The sequence below is a fragment of the Cynocephalus volans genome, chromosome 6, assembly GCF_027409185.1.
Source record: "Cynocephalus volans isolate mCynVol1 chromosome 6, mCynVol1.pri, whole genome shotgun sequence".
NCBI classification, from domain to species: domain Eukaryota; kingdom Metazoa; phylum Chordata; class Mammalia; order Dermoptera; family Cynocephalidae; genus Cynocephalus; species Cynocephalus volans.
Window position 1 is genome coordinate 154,682,194 of NC_084465.1, and position 17,153 is coordinate 154,699,346.

The following is a 17,153-nucleotide window of genomic DNA, read 5'->3' on the forward strand; positions in this document are numbered from 1 at the left end:
TGTAAAAAAAAGAACAAAATAGAACCGAACCTTCAGATAAGGATGACATGGTTAGCAGAGACCAGGTGCCTCCACAGGTGCCTCTTCCCAGCTCCTAGCCAGCTAACACCTGCATGCACAGATGTCTCTCTCTCTCTCTTTCTCTCTCTCTCCTTTTTCTTTCTTTTTCTTGATCTGCATGCTGGTCTCCAGACATTCGCTTACACTGGAGGAGACTCTCCTGCATTTGAAAAAAAATTGAGATGAAATTCACATAACATAAAATTAACTGTTTTAAGGCGTATATTTCAGTAGCACTTAGTATATTCAGAAGGCTGTGGGAACCATCACCTCTGTATAGTTCCAAAACATTTTCATCCACACTAAAGGAAACCGACCCCTGTACCCATTAGCAGTCACTCCCTGTTCCCTTCTCCGCCAGCCCTTGGCAACCCCAGTCTGCATTCTTTCTCTATAAATTTGCCTATCCTGAATGTTTCATATAAATGGAATCATACAATACATGACTTTTGGTGTTTGGCTTCTTCAACTTAGCGTGATGTTTTCTGAGCTCATTCATATTGTAGCATATAACAGTCCTTCATTTATTTTTTTAATTGTGGTAAAATATACATAACAAAATTTATCATTTTAACCATATTTTTATTTTTTATTTTTATAGCAGTTTTAGTTTTATAGAGAAATTGAGCAGAGAGTATAGATAATTTCCATACCCTCCCCCATACACACACAGTTTCTCCTATTATTGACATGTTACATTAGTGTGGTACATTTGTTACAATTATGAATCAATATTGATATATTATTATTAATTTTATATTAGGGTTCTCTTTGCATTGTACTGTTCTGTTGGTTTTGCCAAATGCAGAATGTCACGTATTCACCATTACAGTATCATATAGAATAGTTTTGCTGTGCTAGAAATACTCTGTGCTCCACCTATTCATCCCTCCCTCACTCCCTCATCCCCTGAAACTCTGGAAAGTACTGATTTTTTTCCCGTTACCTGAAACATTTATCATTTCTTTGTGTTGGGAGCATTCAAAATCGTCTTGAGACTAATTGCAACTACACTACAAGTTGTTGTTAATGATAGTTACCCTACACTGCTATAGAATGCTCGATCTCACTCCACCTATCTAGCTGTGTTTTTGTATCTGTTAACCAACCTCTCACTATCCCTCCTCCCCTCTCCCCTTCCCAGCGTCTGGTAACCACCATTCTGCTCTCTACTTCAATGCAATCACCTTTCTTCATTTCCACATATGAGTGAGAACATGTGGCATTTCTCTTTCTGTTCGTGCCTTATTTCATTTAACACAATGTGCTCCAAGTCCATCCATGTTGCTGCAAGTCACAGGACTTCATTCTTTCTTATGGCTGGATAGTATTCTCTTGTGTATATATTCCACATTTTCTTCATCTATTCCTCTGTTGATGGATGTGCAGTTCAGGGTACAGTTCAGTGGCATTAAGTACATTTGCATTTTTGTGCAATCATCACCACCGTCCATCTCCAGAACTTTCTTATCTTCCCAAACTGAAACTGAATCCATGAAAGATTGACTCCTCAATCCTCATTTCCCTCTACCCCTGGCAACCCCCATTCTACTTCCTGTCTCTCTGATTGTTACTACTCTAGGACCTTGTATGAGTGGAATCACACAGTATTTGCCCTTTTGTGAATGGCTTCTTTCACTCAGCGTAATGTCCTCCAGGTTCATCCATGTTGTAGCATGTGTCAGAATTTCCTTCTTTTTAAGCTGAATAATATTCTGTTGTATGTGTATACCACATTGTTTTATCCTTACGTTATGTGATGGACATTTGGGTTGTTTCTACCTTTTAACTATTACAAATAGCGTTGCTGTGAACATTTATGTATACGTTTTTTTTTTAACACTTTTTGATTCTTTGGAGTATGCACTTATGAGCGGAATTGCTGGGTCATATGGTAATTCTTGTTTAACTTTTTGGAGGGACTGCCAAACTGTTTTCCACCATGGCTACACCATTTTACATTTCAACCAGCAATGTAGGAGGGTTCCAATTTCTCCACATTCTCACCAACACTTGTTATTATCCATTAAGAAAATTATTATAATTATCCTCATGGGTATGAAGTGGTACCTCCATACTTTTTGATTTGCATTTCCCTAATACCTAATGATGTCGGACATCTTTTCATGTGCTTGTTGACTATATCCTCTTTGGAGAAATGTCTATTCAAGTCCTTTACCCATATTTTAATTGAATTGTTTATGTTTTTGTGGTTGAGTTGTCTTGGATGTTAGGCCCAGGATTTCCTTTTAAAGAAAATCTTGGGACACAGGCACTCACTGGGAGTCCAGACTCTGCAAGTGTTTCCACAGGGCCTTATGAAAATAGAAAAACGTTCCTTTCATTCACAATTTCCTGGGAAAAGAGATCCTTGGTATTCTGTCTTCTTACCTTTTCCTACCAAAGGCCTGGTGGCCTTGACTGCTTCCAAGAGACTGGCTGGGAAAAGCAGTCTAAGTATCCACAAATGTTAGCTCAGTGGTAAGCCTCCCATTCTGGATAAGGAGCCTGTTTACTGGGGGAACAGCCAACTCCAAATACAGTTTAGACCAAATCAAACTGTCCTCTGTAACTGCCCTTCTCACCTAAGATACTGGTTAAGCAAATGTGCTCAGTGGAGCCCCAGGCTGTTGGTACCTGCCCCAACCTCTCATTGTCCAACGCTCACACAGGCAGGAAACTCCTCCTTGCTGATGCTGCAATCAGTCCGGGTCATAATTTCATAATTTGGGTTCATATTTAGATTACAAAAACCCATCCTTAAATAAGTGGCTCATAGATTTCATGAAGTGTCTTAGGAAATAAAGCTTTCTGAGTTATAGCCTTTATGAGGCTCCCAAGCAAAATAGTGCTGCTTATATAACATTGCCCTATAACCTGAAATGGGATCTGGAAGCATCTTTTCAATCAAGTGGGTCACTCCTTACAAGGAATCCTATTATTCACTTAAAACAAAAAATGACAATGTTAAAGTTTTGACAGTAAATAATTAATATTCCTACTCTCATATAATGAAAATAATATCTTTCACATGTAGCTAAGACTGATTCTGGCTGGAAATCATAAACAAATTGACCGTTTAATTACAATAAACATCTGAATTTAAAAATTATGACTGTAGAAGGTGGGAGAATAAAAATAAATAAAAATAAATGCAGAAATTATGACTGTATAGCATAATTCAATTCATAAATATGTTAAGTAATTTTATTTCTGTGGAAGATAAAATAATGTTTTTCTTAAAAGTATTCATAAGAAGAAAAGCACTTCCTCTAGTGTAAAGTTATAACAGAGGCCAGGTTCTCAAATTGTCAGCACCACCCTCAGCCAGTGAGTGAACCGGCCATCCCTATATAGGATCCGAACCTGTGGCCTTGGTGTTATCAGCACCGCACTCTACCGAGTGAGCCACGGGCCGGCCAGGTTCTCAAATTGTGATCTAGGAAACCCCAGGAGTCTTTTTTTAGGGGTGGTCCAGGAGATGAAGAGTATTAAAATAATACTAAGAATGATTTGCCTAATTCACTCTCATCATCTCAAGCATGTACAGCAGAGATTTCTTGAGGATACATGACATATAAAATCAAAACAGATTGAATGCAGAAGCCAATACAAGAATCCAATGTCTTCTATAAGGCAGACATTAAAGAGATTTGCAAAATTATAAAACAATCCCCTCTTCTCACTCCAATTTCTTTTCTTCTGGAAGTCAGTTATTTTTCAAAAACTATGCTATTTAACAACATTAACATGGGATAGACTTGTTATTTTATGTATTTTATTTTATTTTTAGTTAACCCAGTGTAAAACTTTGTGTATACATTTCTGATGGAGTTTTGATGTGTTGTCCCCTCCAAAACTCATGCAGAAATTTGATCCCCAATGTGGCAGTGTTGCAAACTAATTGAGTCATGGGGGCGGATCCCTAATGAGTGGATTAATGCTCTCCCTGGGGGAGGAGGGGTAGTGAGTGAGTTCTCGCTCCATTAGTTTGCATGAGAGCTGGTTGTTTAAAAGACCCTGGCACCTCCTCCTCTCCCTTGCTTCCTCTCGCCATGTGATCTGCTTGTACCCGCTGGCTGCCTGCTGCTTTCCACCATGAGTAGAAGCAGCTTGAGGCCTGTGCCAGATGCAGCTGTACCAGAATTGTAAGCCAAATAAACCTCTGTTCTTTATAAATTATCCAGTCTTAGGTTTTTCTGTTACAGCAACACAAACGGACTGATACAATTTCTATTAAGTTTTAAAAAATATGGATCCCTTTAGCCACCACCATAATCCAGACACAGCAGAGTTCTGTCACTCTGAGAATCTCTATACTGCTCCCTCACAGTCACACCCTTCCCACCAACTCCTACAACCAGCAATCTGTTCTCCATCCCTGTGGTTTTGTGTTTTGGGGATTGTCATATAAGTGAATCATGCAATGTGTAACCTTTGAGACTGGCTTTTTTTACTCAGCATGAGGCCTTTGACATCCCACCAAGTGGTTGGGCCTTTTAACTGCTGAGTAGTGTTCCATGCCCTGTAAACAAGACACAGTTTGTTTATCAATTCACCAGATGAATATCTTTAAAGTTATTTCCCATTTTTTGGTTATTACAGATAAAGTTTTATGAAACATTTCCGTATAAGTTTTTGTGTGAGTGTAAGTTTTCATTGTTTCTAGGTAAATACTTAGGAGTGGGATTAGTGGGTCTTATAATCACTGTGTGTTTAACTTTATAAGAAACTGCAGAACATTTTTGCAGAATGACGGCACCATTCTGCATTCCTACCAGCAGTGCAGGTAAATTCCAGTTGTTCCACATCCTTGATGTCACTTGGTAATGTCAGTATTTTCTATTTTAACCCTCTTGGTGCTGTGGTATCTCACTATGGTTTTAATTTGTGCTTCCCTGATGGCTAGTGATGTTGACAATCTTTCATATGCTTATTTGCCATCTTTGATGAAGTATCTGCTCAAGTGTTTTGCCCATTTTTCACTTAAACTGTTTTCTTCCTGTGAGAGTTCTTTATATGCTTTGGGTACAAATCTTTGTTAGGTAAGTGGTTTGCCAACATTTTCCCTAAGTCTGTGGCTTATATTAGTGGTACATTTTGTAGAGCAAAAGTATTTAATTTTACAAAGTCCAATTAAATCACTTTTTGAATGGATCATGTTTTTGATATCATATCTAAGAATCTAACCTAACCTCACTGCATGAAGATTTTCTTCTAAAAATGTTATAGTTTTACTTTTTGCATTCACATATATGATCAATTTATAGTTACTTTTTATATAAAGTGAGATTTAGATCAAGGTCCATTTTTTTGTAAGTTGTCCAGTTGTTCCAACACTGCTTTTGGAAAGACTATCCTTTCTTATTTGAATTGCTGTTGCACCTTTGTCAAAAATCAACTGGCTATCACCTCATACCCATCAGGATGGTTACTATAAAACAAACAAACAAACACAGAAAATAATGAGTGTTGGTGAAGATGTGGAGAAATTGGAACCCTTTCCATTGTTGGTGGAAATGTAAAATGGCATAGCCATTGAGGAAAACAATATAGTGTTTTCCTTAATGTGTAGTTCCTCAAAAACATAAAAATAGAATTACTCTGTGATCCAGCAATTTCACTTCTGGGTACGTACCCAAAAGAATTGAAAGCAGAGAACTGAACAGATATTTGTACACCCATGATCACAGCAGCATTATTCACAATAGTCAAAAGGTGAAAGCAACCCAGTGTCCAACAATGAATGAATGGATAAACAAAATGTGGTATATACATACAACAGAATATTAATAAGCCTTAAAAATTAGAAAGAGGGAAAGAGGTGGGAAGATGGCAGACTAAAAGTGCTCAGGGTATGCTCCTCCTATACAAGAAGACCAGAACAAGCTCACTGCCACCACTACCACAGTCATCAGTGTCACTGTCTGGTCCCAGAACTGTTACACATCTTCCTGAAGAGCAGTTCATCCCACTTTCCACTGTAGCTCCTGGCAGTTGAACACACTGTGCAGGTGGCAGTCACTGCTGCCTGCGAGTGATCAACTGCCACAGCCACCCATGCCAGGCTGTCACATTGCCACCACCCACTCACTGGCATTGACATAATGAGGGTCACAGGTGGAACTGCTGGAAAGAGGTGAGTGAGCACAGACACATGACCCAGTGGCACATAAGGAGGGTCACAGGTGGAACTGCTGGAAAGAGGTGAGTGAGCACAGACACATGACCCAGTGGCACAACCCACAGGGAATTATGCTGCCCCTGTGGCCACACACCTGGGGGTGGGAGCTACATGCATAGCCTATGCAACTGCCTTCATCTGAGGAGAGATGTGTGGAGCCCTCAGAGATGGCAGAAACCCAGAGTAGCCAAAAAAAAAAAAAACAGTAGAAAATTCACAAGTACCACCAACCAATCCCCCAACTTGGGGAAGCAAGGACTCAGGAGAAGCCTCTGCCTGTAGGAGGGAGGAAAGAGGAATCCTGGCCAAGATCACCCATTCAAAATGAGGAGCTCCAGTATACCCCAGTTTACCTGTCAGGGTCACAGAACACTAGCTAGTGTCCTGCAAGGGCCATGCACCCCAGTTAAATAGTGATAGGGCACCCAGGCGCTTCCTGTAAAATCTTGAGATCTTGCCCACATCCTTGATGGCACAACATAGTGTCACTAACCTCAGCAAGGAATCACTCAGTACCCCAGTGCCTAGGCCATGGAGGCACTCATATGCAATTCTAGCATTGAATATGGTGAAGTAACCACACACAGACTACAATATTGTGTTTACCCAAAACCAAAACTAAAATAGCCTACTCAGTGGTCGGTAGAAAACACAACTGCAGGAGAGAATCTGTCTCAAAAGCCACTCCAGAGAAATAGAAGAAGCAACTACCCTACTAGGTGACCACACATCCATGTGGGGATACTGAAAATATGAAAAAACAAGAAAATATGACATTACCAAAGGAATACAGTAATTGTCCAGTACCAGACTCCATACAACAGGAAATCCTTGAAATGACTGAAAAGGAATTCTGAGCAACAATCTTAAGGAAATGCACTGACATACAAGAAGACTCAGATGACACAATGGAATGAGAAAAACTATCCAGCAAGGAAGAAATTTACAAAGAGATATATACCTTAAGAAAGAAGGATTTATTCAATGAAATAAAAAACACAACCAAGAGCTTATGCAGCAGGCTAGAGCAAGCAGAAGAAAGAATTTCTGACCTCAAAGATAGTCTTTTTGAAATAATCCAGATGGGGGTGGGGGGAAGACAAAGAAAAAAGAATTTTTAAAAATGAAGAAAATCTGCAGCAACTACCAGACAACCTTAAGCACACAAACATCAGAATCATGGGTGTTCCAGAAGAGGAGGAGAAAGGAAAAGGCATTGAAAACCTATTCGAAAAATAAAACTGGAAAACTTCCCAGGTATTGGGAGAGACATGGACTTTCAGATCCAAGAGAATCAAAGATCCCAAAAGGATTAAATCTAGAAAGTTCCTCTCTGAGACACATTATAGTCAAACTGACAAAACTCAAAGACAGAGATAATCATAAAATCAGCAAGAGAAAAGTGTCAAGTCACCTATAAAGGAGTCCCCATCAGACTAACAGCAGATTTCACAGCAAAACCCTACAAGCCAGAAGAGAATGGGATGATATATTCAAAGTACTGAAAGAAAGAAACTGCCAGTCAAGAATGCTATACCTAGCAAGGCTATCCTTCAGAAATGAAGGAGAAATAGTGTATTTCCCAGACCATCAAAAACAGCAGAAATTTCACTACCACATAACCTGACCTACAGGAAATCCTCAAAGGAGTCTTGCATCTAGAATCCAAAAAATTATAATCATCACCATGAACACCTGAAACAGAGCAAAACTCACTGGTAGAGCAAATATGCACATGAGAAAGAAAAAGAAACTATATCTTACCACTTCACAAATCCAACAGACACTGTTGACAAACAAAAAAATGAAATAAAGAAAAATAAAAGATGTTTAAAACAACCAAATGAAAATAAAAATGCTGGTAGTAAGTCAATGCCTTTCAATAACAACCCTAAATGTAAATGGATTGAATTGCTCTCTCCAAAGTCATAGACTGTATTAAAAAGCTAGACCCAACTATATGCTGCCTTCAAGAAATTCTCCTCACCTGTAAATACTCACACAGACTAATAATGAAGGGATGGAAAAAGATATACCATACAAATGGAAACCAAAAATGAGCAGGTGTAGCTATTTTTACACCATATAAAATAGACACTAAACCTAAAACCATAAAGAGACAAAAAATGCCATGTATAATGATAAAGGAATCTATCCAGCAAGAAGACATAACAATCATAAATATATACACACACAACACTGGAGTACCCAGACATTAAAAGCAAACACCACTAGACCTAAACAGACAGTTAGACCCCCAAATACAATAGTAGCGGGGGACCACAACACCCCTTTCTGAACATTGGACAGATCATCTAGACAACAAATCAACAGAAAAACACAGGATTTAAATTACACTTTAGATTAATTGGACTTGGCATACATATACAGAACATTTCATCTAACAGCTACAGAATATACTTTCCTCTCTTCAGCACAAAGAACATTCTCTAGGACAGACCACGTGTTAGGTTAGAAATCAAGTCTCTACAAATTTGAAAAAAACTGAAGTCATTTCAACCTATCTTTTGAGACCACAACAGATTAAAACTAGAAATCAATAACAAGCAAAACTCTGGAAACTAAATACATGAAAATTAAACAACATGCTCCTGAATGACATATGGGTCCAAGAAGAAATTAAACAGGAAATCAAAAAATTTCTTGAAACCAATGAAAGTAAAGACACATCATATCAAAACCTGTGGGACACTATAAAGGCACTACCAAGACGGAAGTTTGTTACAATAAATGCTTAAATCGAAAGAATAGAAAGACTTCAAATAAGCAACCTAATGTTCACCTCAAAGGACTAGAAAAACAAGAACAATCCAAACTCCAAATTAGCAGAAGGAAAGAAATAATTAAGATCAGAAGACAACTAAATGAAATAGAGACCAAAAAAATGATATGAAAGATCAATGAAACAAAAATTGGGATTTTTGGGACCGGCCCATGGCTCACTCGGGAGAGTGTGGTGCTGATAACACCAAGGCCACGGGTTCAGATCCCATATAGGGATGGCCGGTTAGCTCACTGGGTGAGCATGGTGCTGACAACACCAAGTCAAGGGTTAAGATCCCCTTACCTGTCATCTTTAAAAAAAAAAAAAATTGGGAATTTTTAGAAGGTAAACAAAATAGACAAACCATTAGGTAGACTAACCAAAAAAAGAAGAGAAGACTAAAATAACAAAAATCAGACATGAAAAAGGAAACATTACAATCAATACCACAGAAATATGATGAGTCTTAAGAGACTACTATAAACAACTATACACTAACATATTTGAAAACCTATAAGAAATGAAATTTGGGGACACATACCAACTACCAAGAATGAACCAAGAAGAAATAGAAAACCCAAACAGGCCAATAACGAGTAACAAGATTGAAGTAGTAATCAACAGTCTCTCAACAAAGAAAAGCCCAGGACTGGATAGCTTTACTGCTGAATTCTACCAAACCTTCAAAGAGAAATTAATACCAAATCTCTTCAAGCTATTCCAAAAAATTAAGATAGAGGCCATTCTCCCAAACTCATTCTATGAGGCCAGCATCAACATGATACCAAATCAGATAAAGATACAACAACAAAAGAAAACCACAGGCCAATATCTTTGATGAACATAGAGGCAGAAATCCTCAACAAAATATTAGCAAACAATACAGTAGTGCATCAAAAAGATTATACACCATGATGAAGTGGGATTCATCCCAGGGATGCAAGGATGGTTCAACACATGCAAGTCAATAAATTGTACACCACTTTAACAAAATCTAGGACAAAAACCATATAATCATCTCAGTAGATGCAGAAAAGCATTTGACAAAATTCAATATCCCTTCATGATAAAGACTCTCAACAAATTAGGTATAGAAGGAAAAAAATCTCAACACAGTAAAAGCCACATATGAAAAACCCACAGCCAACATCATCATGAGTGGGGAGCAGCTGAAAGCTTTTCCTTTATGAACAGAAACAAGACAAGGATGCCCACTCTCACCAGTCTTATTTAACATAGTATTGGAAGTATTAGGAAAATCAGCCAAGAGAAAGAAATAAAGGGCATCTAAGTTGGAAAAGATGAAGTCAAATTATCTCTGTTTACAGATGACATGATCCTATAAATAGAAAAACCTAAAGACTCTACCAAGAAACTCTTAAGAGTTATATTGATAAACAAATTCAGTAAAGTTGCAGGATACCAAAATCAACACACAAAAATCAGCAGTGTTTTTATACACCAACAATTAGCAGAAAAAGAAATCAAGAAAGCAAGCCCACTTACAACAGTCACCAAAGAAACAAAACAAAACTAGGAATCAATTTAACCAAAGAGGCGGAAGATCTCTACAATGAGAACTAAAAATCACCACTGAAAGAAATTAAATAGGCACAGAAAGATGAAAGGACATTTCTTTCTTTCTATTTTTTTTAAGGGAAATGAAGTTTGTTTTCATATTTTTTATTTAAACATTAAAAAAATTTTTAATTTATCAATCTACAATGTAGTTGATTTTTATGTCCTTTTACCAATTCCTCCTTTTTCTCCCTCCCTCTTTTCCCTCCCCCCATCAACATCATATCTGTTCACTTAACAAGTTCAAGGAATTGTGATTGTTGTGTCTTCTTCCCTCTCCCATTTATTTGTATGTTTATTTATTTATTTATTTTTAGCTCCCACAGTAAGTGAAAACATGCAATATTCCTCTTTCTGTGCCTGGCTTATTTCACTTAATATAGTTTTCTCTAAGTCCATCCATGTTTCTGCAAATGGCAGTATTTCATTTTTTTTTTTTATAGCAAAGTAGTACTCCATTGTGTAGATATACCACATTTTCCTTATCCTCTCATCTGATGATGCACATTTAGGTTGGTTCCAGCTCTTAGCTACTGTAAATAGTGCTGCAATAAACATGGGAGTACAGGTATCCCTACAACATGATGATTTCCATTCCTCTGGGTATATACCCAGCAGTGGAATAGCTGGATTATATGGTAGATCTATCTGTAATTGTTTGAGGAACCTCCATACCATTTTCCATAAAGGCTGCACCATTTTGTAGTCCCACCAATAGTGTATGAGAGTTCCTTTTTCTCTGCTCCTTGCCAGCTATATCATTCTCAGTCTTTTGGATATTAGCCATCTTAACTGGATTGAGATGTTATCTCAAAGTGGTTTTGATTCACATTTCCCTAATGCTGAGTGACGTTGAACATTTTTTTAATGTGTCTGTTGGCTATTAGTATATCTTCCTGGAAGGACATTTCTTGCTCATGGATTGGAAGAATGAACATTGTGAAAATGTCCACACTACCAAAAGTGATCTACTGATTCAGTGCAATCCACATCAAAATACCAATGACATTCTTCACAGAAATAGCAAAAGCAACCCTAATGTGGAACAATGAAAGACCCCAAATAGCCACAGCAAATATGAGCAGAAATAAAACTTGAGGCATTACACCACCTGGCTTCAAATTATATTACAAAGCTACAGTAATCAAAACAGCATGGTACTGGCATAAAAACAGATACACAGACCAAGGGAACAGAATAGAGAACTCAGAAATCAATCCACATACCATAGCCAGGGAATCTTTGACAAAGGCACAAAGAACATCCATTGGGGAAAAGACAGCCTCTTCAATAAATGGTGCTGGGAAAACTGGACATCCATGTGTAGAAGAATGAAACCAGACACATACCAAAATCAACTAAAAATGGATTAAAGACTTCAATGTAAGACACAAGACTATAAAACTCATATAAGAAAACATAGGGGAAACACTTCAGGATGCAGGATCAGGCAAAGAGTTTATGAATAAGACCCTAAAAGCACAGGCAACAAAAGAAAAAATAAACAAATGGGATTATATCAAACTAAAAACCTTCTGCACAGCAAAGGAACAGTCAACAGAGTGAAAAGACAACCTACAAAATGGGAGAAAATATATGCAAATCATGCATCTGACAAGGAATTAATATCCAGGATATAAAGGAACTCAAACAACTTAACAGTGAAAAAACAAGTAACCCCAATTAAAAAATGGGCAAATGAGCATTTCTCAAAGGAAAACATACAAATGGACAACAGATACATGAAAAAGTGTTCAACATCACTAAGCATCATGGAAATGCAAATCAAAAGCACAGTGAGATATCATCTCACCCCAGTGAGACTGGCTATTATCAAAAAGACAGAGAATCACAAATGCTGGCAAGGATGCAGAGAAAGAGGAACCCGCCTACACTGTTGGTGGGACTGTAAATTAGTAGAGCCATTATGGAAAACAGTATGGACCTTCTTCAAACAAGTGTAGATAGAACTGCCATGCAATCCAGCAATCCCACTACTGCGTATATACCCAAACGAATGGAAATCATCTTGTTGAGGGGATACCTTCACTCCCATGTTTATCGCAGCTCTGTTTATAATAGCCAAGACTTGGAACCAACCTAAATGTCCATCTGTGGATGACTGGATAAGGAAGATGTGGTATGTATATACACAATGAAATGCTGCTCAGCCATAAGAAAGAATGAAATTCTGCCATTTGCAGCAACATGGATGAGCTTGGAGAAAATTATGTTAAGTGAAATAAGCCAGGCACAGAAAGAGAAATACCACATGCCCTCATAAGTGGGAGCTAAGAATAAACAAATAAATACAAAAGAAACAACAATCACAATAATACATCGAACTTTCAAAAGGAGAAAACAGAACGGTTGGTTACTAGAGGTGAGAAAGGGGGAGGGGGATGGAGTTTTAGCAGGAAATTGGTAAAGGGTCACAAAGAATGATTATGTTTTGTAATGACGAATATACTAATTACCTTGACTTGATCATCAAGTATTGTACACAGGTATTGATATTCAACCCTGTACCCCACAATATGTGTGATCAATTATGTTTCTTTTTTTTTTTTTTTTTTTTTTGTCATTTTTTCATGACCGGCACTCAGCCAGTGAGTGCACCGGTCATTCCTATATAGGATCCGAACCCACGGCGGGAGCGTCGCCGTGCTCCCAGCGCAGCACTCTACCGAGTGCGCCATGGGCTCGGCCCATCAATTATGTTTCAATAAAAAAAAAGTTAGGAAGAAATTCTGACCTGTGCTATGAAATGGATGAACCTTGAGGATGTTATACTGAGTGAAATAAGCCAACCACAAAGGGAGAAATACTGTGCGATTCCACACATATGAGGTATCTAGAATAGTCACAATCAGACAGAAAGTAGAATGGAAGTTGCCAGGGGCAGGGGGAAATAGGGGTTGAGGAGTCAATCTTCAATGGGAATTTGAAAAAGTTCTGGAGGTGATGATTGGTGATATTGTACAAAAATACCAATGTACTTAATGCCACACATCTGTACATTTAAAAATGGTTAATATGTAAATGTTATATGTATTTTACCACAATTAGAAAATGTCAGTTGGCCATATTTGTGAGAGTCCTTGTCAGAACTCTGTTCTGTTCATTGATCTGTATGTTTACTTCTTCTCCAATACCACATTCCCTTGATTACTGTAGCTTTATAGTAAGTCTTAAAATTGTACAGTGCTTATTTCTTTATTTGGGAAAGGGGTGAGGTAAGATGGATAGCTCTAAACAAAACCACTGGTGTAGAATTATATCCTTAAATAAACCCAGTGAACCAAGTCTTATAAATGTTATATTCAGGAAGATGGAGACATGTTATATTCATTTGGTTCCCAGTGCTCAGGCCAGTGCCTGGCATGCAGTAAGTACTCAGTAAATTTTTGACAAAGGAATGGAGATGCTGCTTTGCCCATTGCAGCTAAAATGCAAGAGAAGCTCTGGTATATGAAAACTAGAGGCACTCTTGGAAAAAATAAATTTAAACATAAACAATCTTTTCAAGTATACACTACAGAGAAATACAGTCAAAAATTTCCATAGGAGTGTTAGTGAGAATGGGAAAAAACCCAACATATCAAAATTTACATATAACTTATGCTCTGCTGACAGTATTGATGCTTGTTACATCTAATCCTACATACTTAGAAATTTGAGAATACTACATATCATTCAGGATTACAAAATGTTTCTCAGATGTCCTGTGCAACTGTGGTGTATACCAGAGTAATCTGAAGTACCTCTAGAATCAGAGTTGGAATGAAAAAGGAGAAAGCAAATGAATGCTCAGCATACCAGTATTTTAATTAGGCAAGAGCCTGTTGCATCGTGCTGTCCAAGCGTAAGGATGTGGCAGGTTAATGATATTTTTTCTCTTTCCTAAGAGCTTCCTCTGCTCACACCCTTCTTCTAGTCGGAATAGGGTCTGCACTGATGTTGGTAGCACACCACCCACCAGCCCTCATAGCCTTTGCACACAGTTGCCTTGTGTTTTGAGAACACAGATCAAGAGACGTGGACACTCTCTCCCTGGCTGAGCAGTGTTACACACGAGAGTGGGGTTAGGGCTCTCGGTCATGCTGTGCCAGCACTGAGCACTGGGTTCTGGAGAGAGAGGCACCCCGTGCCTACGATGAGGCAGGTAGTAGTGGGGGTGTCACATGTGGTGGGCTGTCAGGGCTCAGGGAAGGGTCCCTCTTGCCAAGGTCTTAAAGAGACATCAGGGCAGTTCACAAACAAATAGAGCATATGTACTAATTATGCCAAGAAAAGTCCTTGTTCAGCCTGATTCTGCCGCTTTGAGGTGGCCATTTAATTCCTATAAACTTTCAGTGTCCATTATAATAAATTACAACTCCATAGTATTAAATTGGTGTCTTTATCAAGTAGGATCAGCATGACAACAATAGAGGAATATGGTAATAAGGGGAGCAATAAACTTGGGTCCTATTCACCAGCAAACTGGGACTATTTGTTACTGAAAGTGTAAGAATTAAGGGAAATAAAGGATTTCCTAAAGCACGTGCATGCAGTAGTGCTGCTGTTGTGTTTTTGTAGTTTTCATTTTAAAAAGCTTCCTATTACTCCTTACTCCACAGATTGGGGTGAACCACAAATTCAGACACACCTCTTGAAACATAAGCAATACCTGTGTAATGAAAGTTTGTCATAATATGGTGACAATAATCAGGTTGGTCCTGTTCTACATGAAATTTCGGTCTGTAGTTCCTGATGAACCAAGGGTTGACGAGGAAAGTTCTTCATAGAAGAATTTCAGCCAGTAAATTAGACAGAAAGATGATGCCTCCTGAGCCACTGACCAGTCAACACTAAAAGTGGAACAAGATGTGTGCTTCTCTATGGGATGCAGTAAGAAGAACCCAACACCCCTTATGAGGAAACCTTGCTTAGAAACTGAACCTGAATCGAATGTGCCTCTATATTTAACCATCTATTTACAGGAAAAGCTAGGGCCGTACAGTATATTCAAAAACAGATTGAGGATGCAATTGACCAAGTCTAGAATTTAAAAAACTCTACATACAAATGGCCTGAGTTTTTTATCAGATAAAGGATGTGAAGACAAAAGGGGAGGGTTCTGTTTTTAGATGAAAGCAAAAGTAAAAGGCATTATCACCTGAATGCAACTCATGGAACTAGTTACAATTCTGATCAAACAAACCAGGTATAAGGGGAAAATTTTGAGACACTGGGGAAAATTGAACATGAACATCTATGGATCAACCTGGAGGACTTTATGCTACATGAAATAAGCCAGTCACAAATGGACAAATATCATGTGATTCCACTTATGTTAGTTACTAAGAGTAGTGACAATGAGAAAGACAGAAAGCAGAACAAATGGTGGTTGCCAGGGGCTGGTTGGAGGGGAGAATGAGGATTCAGTGTCTGATGGGAGCAGTTTCATTTCTACAAGTTGAAAAGAGCTACGGAGACGGAGGGTGTTGATGACTGCACAACATCGCTTGCCTGGGACTGAGTGCCCTTGACTGAGCATCCCCTCCCTGTGCCCTGGGAAGGGCCTTCTTGGTTTACATAATAGGAGCTTTCCCCTAGGCAGCAATGCTGTTTTGTGTTGATCTACGGACACTTCAGCATATTCTGTGCAGGCATGCACCCCATTTTGGTTCACTTATTCCCTTGTGATGTGGCAGAATGTGCCTCCAACTCCCAGGGTCTCAAGCAAAGCTGAAATGAGCGCACACATAGCTACCCTCTCACAGTCCCAGGGAATGGCCTTGAGTGGGCTGCGTGTCAGAGGACACACTGGTGCTGACAGACTGCATTCCAGGAGAATGTCCAGCAGTTTCTACTACCCTAGCAGTGCCGAGGACTCCACCTATTCACATCCTAACCAACCCTTGTTATATATAAGTCATAAGGTGGGATGCAATTTTTGCTTTAATTCATTCAGTTTGAACAGTATAAATGTTGAAGTAAGGGTAACTTAATGACAATTACTTCATTATCAATAGAATGGACATCAGATGCTCATCAGGAAGGAAGTTACTCACAATAGCCTTATAAGGCTTTTTCATGAGAAAAATGTTGCAAAAGTAAAGGAGATCTTTTTTCCTGCATTCTGATTATTTGCATTCATGCCTATGTTGTAAAAAGGCAAGATATTAATACCTGTTATAACCTCTGTGATGGTGAATGGAGCTGCTACATTTTTTCTTACTGCAGTAGATTTCTTCCTGGCACTTGAAAACTTGCTTGCAATTTTAGAGTCAGAAGACTTCCGGTATTAACATGTTCAAACAGCTATTTGAGCAGAAGCCCTGAAGATGATATACAGTGTGGAAGGATATTTTAACTTCTCCTCTGATTATTTTATTTTATTTTCATCTGAATCTCTCTTACTAAAAAAACTGTATTTTATCACTTTCTTTGGTACTAGTTGATGAAATCATCCACACCTTTTGCCGAGCTGTTAGCATTTGCTGGTTCATATCTGGTTTTCTATCATTTTCCACATTGAATGAACAATTGCATATTGCA